Source organism: Marmota flaviventris, chromosome 10 (assembly GCF_047511675.1).
Source record: "Marmota flaviventris isolate mMarFla1 chromosome 10, mMarFla1.hap1, whole genome shotgun sequence".
In the NCBI taxonomy this organism is placed as follows: Eukaryota; Metazoa; Chordata; class Mammalia; order Rodentia; family Sciuridae; genus Marmota; species Marmota flaviventris.
The window spans coordinates 8,940,721-8,946,048 of NC_092507.1; positions in this window are offsets into that span (position 1 = coordinate 8,940,721).

Here is a 5,328-nt window from a genome sequence, read left to right on the forward strand (position 1 = left end):
CAAGTGGGATCTGGGGGTGGGTGGGTCGCATGTGTGGAAGCAGCTCCAACATTCATCCAGATTCTGAGTGCAGAGGGGAAGCTGGGTCCTTAGGCCACCACAGCAGGGCTGGGGACAGCTACGAAATGGAGAAGCCAGAGGCTGGTCTGCAGACTAACTCTGGGACTCTGCTCTGCTTCCCCAGAAGGCACTCTGGGACTCTCAGGGACAAGGGCAGGGAAGACAGTCGGCGGGCAGGGTGCACCCCTTGCTGCACGGGGCTCTTCCCATTCTGCCAAGAAGTCAGGGTCACTGACCCCCCCCAAGGAGGGCTCCTGGCTCCAAGAGGATCTGCAGCCCACCAAGGCCACTTGGCTGTGAGGACCGGCTGGTCACTCCCTGGGAGCTGCTGTGGAGACAGCTGACATTCATTCGCTCCGTGGTGGGATTCCATTCAGAGGCCGAGGGGGCCTGAGCACGGTGGTCTGTGCCGGATGCTGAAAGGATGGTTCTTGGAAAACCAGCTCCTGGCTCAGCTTCCAACGGGACTCGGAGCAAAGCGTGCGCAGCAAATGGTCCCAACTGTGGGTGTGAGGATTTCCCAAAAAAGGACATAGTATTTTTCCAGGGCCAAAATATAAGTCACACCCTGGGAAGGTATGTTCATTAAAAAAAAAAAAAAATGATCCCATCTGCAAACAGCAGAGAACAGTGGTCTTTCTCCTTTTTAAACTCTCTTTTTTCCAAGGAAAAACATTTAAAGTTTGGACGTGTGTTTATTAGCCTGGGGACTTAAGAACAAAGCTACCTTGTTGGTTGCAGGGAGGTGACACCCACAGGGGCCTGCAGATGTGGCTCAGGGGTAGAGCGCTGGCCTCACATGCAGAGCCCCGGGTTCTACCCCAGCACCACAAAGAAAAAAGAAAAAGAAAAGAAGACCCAAAGGGGTTTCCTTCTCAGATCACTGCACAGGGTTTGAACAGATCACTTATGCAAATAATGAGTCACTTAAACCTTGAGGCCGCTAAAAAGGAGTTTATAGCCAAGGTACAGAGATGGTGGCTATCTTAGTAAAAAATATTTTTTGACTGTGGGAGATTTTTATTCAATTTGTTGGTGTTTGGGGCTGGGGATGGGACCCAGGGGTGCTCTTCCACTGAGCTACAGCCCCAGCTCATATATATACATACATACATATACACATATATGTGTATACACACCCACCCACCCACCCACACACACACACACACACACACACACAGAGTTGTAGATGGACACAATACCTTTATTTTATGTATGTATTTTTTAATGCGGTGCTGAGGACCGAATCCAGTGCCTCATTCATGCTAGGCAAGCATTCTATCACTGAACCACAATCCCAGTCTCACCAGCCCTTATTTTTTATTTTGAGACAGGGTCTCGCTAAGTTGCTGAGGCTGGCCTTGAACTTGGAATCATCTTGCCTCAGCCTTCTGAGTAGCTGGAATCACAGGCAAGTGCCACTCCATCCAGCTGTAATAAAAATAGTTTTAAGACAAAATATTAATGCACTCTTAGAACACTGTTTTTTTTTTCACTTGACGTTTTATCTGTCTGTGCCCATTGTTATTACAAAAATCATAAATGTCAAAATTCAGTACAATATCTGCACCAGTAGTTGCCTAAACAAAAGTTAATTTCTATAAAACCATTAACTTAATGCAGTTCTATTAAAAGAGATTCAAAATTCCCTCAGTTAACAAGATATAAATAGTGGTATACATGTTTTAAAGCAGAAAAGCCCAAAAAACCAAGGAGAAAATGTTAAATATTTTGGTCTGACGGTTCCTACAAGTGGTAACTTCCAATACGTATAAAGGAAATGCTCATGGATAAAACTCTAGAGTGCAAGTAGAAAAACAATCAGAATTTACCCCAGGCTACATCGTTAAGTGGCATTAAGTGGGGGCACCATGTATGGCCCCATGTCACCGTGTTCTACATCTGAAGCCTTCCCTGCAAGGCAAGTTGCAAAGATTAAATGAGAAGTCAGGAAAAAAGACACTTTTTTTTTTTTTAAGCTGGGCATTGAACTCAGGGGTGCTTTACCACTGAGCCATGTCCCCAGTCCTTTTTATTTTTTTATTCTGAGACAGGGTTTCCCTAAATTGCTGAGACTGGCCTTGAACTTTTGATCTTTCCTGATAGGAACTGGTGTGCTTTGTTTGGCTCTTTTCTTTGCACAAATCACTACTAGGCATCTCTGTGAGGCTACTCCATGTGCTGGGAAGCAGCCACGTCATCAGGAACTCTACAGAGAAGAGCAAACCAGCTTTTCAAAACTACACCCATGTGTAAAAGGTAAATCACCATGCACCCCATTTATTGCCCCAGTTTATCGTGATTAGATATAACTCACAAAAAGAAAAATGGCAATTTCTAGTGACAATATTAAAACATATATAGACACTAGCATAAGGAAGAAAATATACATTTATATTTTGTGGTAGTGGGGGTGGAACCCAAGGGAATACCACTGAGCCTCGTCCCCAGTTCTTTTAGGTTTTTTTTTTTTTTGAGACAGGGTATTGCTAAGCTACTGAGGCTGACCTTGAACTTGCCATCCTCCTGCCTCAGCCTCCTGAGCTGCTGGGATGACAGGCGTGCGCCACTGCACATGGCTTGTTCCCAGGTTTTCAAAGGAATTTTATATCCAGGAAGTAATGGTTTCCCTGAGCATTATGTGAAAACCCCTCTTTTTCCCCCCAGAATAATGTTCATGCTAAAACTGTGGGATGTGGAAAATACTGACCCTGCCTCACTCATGAACCCCTTCAGGGAATGCTGCACAGGGCTGGTACCATGACCCTCGGGAGGCAGCGTGACCCTCGGGAGGCAGGTTGAAAGACTAGAGGAGACAGGGTGGGAACTTCATCCTCCAGAACCCACTAGAACAGGGCCTAGCGCCATGTCCATTGCCTGGGCACAACCTCCTGAGGATTCTCAGAGAAACACACTCTTCAATGGGGCCGAGAAGGGTTGAAGCCTGCAGCTGTGACCCAGAGAGTGGTGCTCCTGGGGATGGGGATCAGGTGATGGCAGCTGCTCCACACAAGCCTGGCTGAGTGTGTGGTCAGGCTGTGAGCAGCCAGTGACCGAGAGGTGATGACATTAAGTAGTGTCTGATTCCCGGCTTCTGTGCTCCTCCACTGAGCTCTTCTGGAGTCTTCTCCCCTCCCTGCATGGCCCAATGTGAGTGGAGCCTCCCTCTGTCCTGAGTGAAAACCTTCCCCCAGGAGCCTCCATTCCCATCAGGGTGTAAGTGTCGGCTGGAGCTTTCAGACAGAAACTCTAGCAGCGTCTCATGGCTCGGGATGAACAGTTTCGGGTGCCTACATGGTTTTCTCAACAGAAGAGCCACCTTCCCCGACATCAGAGCCCACTTGGCAGCTCCCTAAGGTGCTGAGGTAACCATGGAGACCAGGAGGAGGCTGCTCACTTCTCTTCCTGCCCAGGGACTCTGAGAAGACAGCCCCTCTGAGCCAAGGATCTCTGCGTCTGCTCAGGGTTGACGAGGTTAAAGAAGGGTAGGGAAGGAGAGGGGCAGAAGAGGAAAGAAAGGAGGGAGGGAGGGGAGAGAAGAGGGAGTCAGAACATGGTTTGAAGGCTACCGATCACAGGAATACTGGTTTTATATCAGCTTGATTGGGCTACAGGGTGCCCAGGTATTTGATTAGTTCTGTATGTCCACTGAGGGTGTTTCTGGATGAAATTAACATTGGAATAGGTAGAATGACTTAGATGACCTTCCCTTATGTATCCATTCCACTGAGGACCTGAAGCAAACAAGAAGGTTGAGAAAGGGGACATTTGCTCTCTGTCCCCCTGACTGCTGAGCTGGGGCTTCTCCTACCCTTGGATCAAATGTCACCATTGGCTTCCAGCTCACCAGCCACGGCTCCTGCTCCTCAGCTTCCACAGCTATGTTAACCAATCTCTTATAGTAAATCTCTTTTTACACCTCCTATTGACTCTGTTTCTCTACTTCTCAGAGACCCCTGAAGAATATGCCCTCTACCTGCTCTATAGCAGCTCCCAAGTTACTCTCTATCACAGGAGTTCATTGATTTTCTTTGTGCAGAGTTTCTCTACATGCAATGATACTTTTGGCTCCTTGCTGGTCCTATGTCCTACCCATAAAAATATAAGGCCTTCCAAAGAGAGCAGGACTGTCTTTCTTAATTAAAGCAGTATCTGGTTTTTAGCAATCACTCAATAATTACTAATGGAAGCAAAAATAGAGAGATGAAGGAAATATAGCAGATATATTATGAAGCTGGGCACATTGGTACAGACTTGTAATCCCAGCTCCTCAGGAGGCTGAGGCAGTAGTTTCACAAGTTAGAGGCCAAACTCTGCAACTTAGAACCTTAAGAAGGGGTGAGCTGCATGCCCAGCTCCACCTCCCTTTTTTTAAACAGGGTTGCTGAGGCTGGCCTCACTTGTGATCCTTCTTCCTCAGCCTCCCAAGGAACTGGGATTACAGGCATACACTTTGTTCCACCTTAGCTGAACGCAGTCTCCGACTCTGCTTGGGCCACTATAACAGAACACCACACTGGGGTGATTTATAAACAACACATTTATTTCCCACAGTTCTGGGAGCTGGAATTGGGAGACGGGGGTGTCAGGATTGAGCTCCGATTCCTGGTTCATGGATGGCTGGTTTCTGGCTGTGTCGTACCTGCTGAGGGAGTGAGGGGTTCTCTGGCATCTCTACTCTGAGGGCGATCAGGAGAGTCCCACCCTCAGGACATCCCAAGGGCTTCACCCACCCTGGGGATGAGGAATCCACACAAGGAAGTGGCGGGGGGGGGGGGGGGGTGATACAAAGGTCTATTGCACATAGATTGATTTGTTCTCCATACAACATCCCAAGGCTGCTGAGGCCTATTACATGGAGAGAATCCTGCTTCCTTGGAGGAGGCTCTGAACTGGAGGCCCTGCCTGGACTGCTTCCCGGCCTTGCGGGGAAGAGGTTGATCCTGGTCTCCAAGCACAGCTCAGGCCCAGAAAGAAGGGCTGGAAGATGCGTCTTGGCATCTCCTGCAGAGACCCTGGCTGGGTCCTCCCAGGCCCTGCAGCCTGCAGCAAGAGTCGGCCCTGCTCAGGAGCGACCCACCCAAGCTCCCCGGGCTTCTGAGCGCTGCGATGGGCGGGGCCAGCGGGCGCCCCAGTCTCCTTCCCAGAGGAGACTCTGTTCTGTTCACGGAGGGTGGCTGGTGCCTCCCTGTCCTCAGCGCTTTCCCCTCCCTCTCCGAGAGGCTCCGCCCGCTGGGTGTTGCCAAGGGACTCACCCAAGCAGGGGGC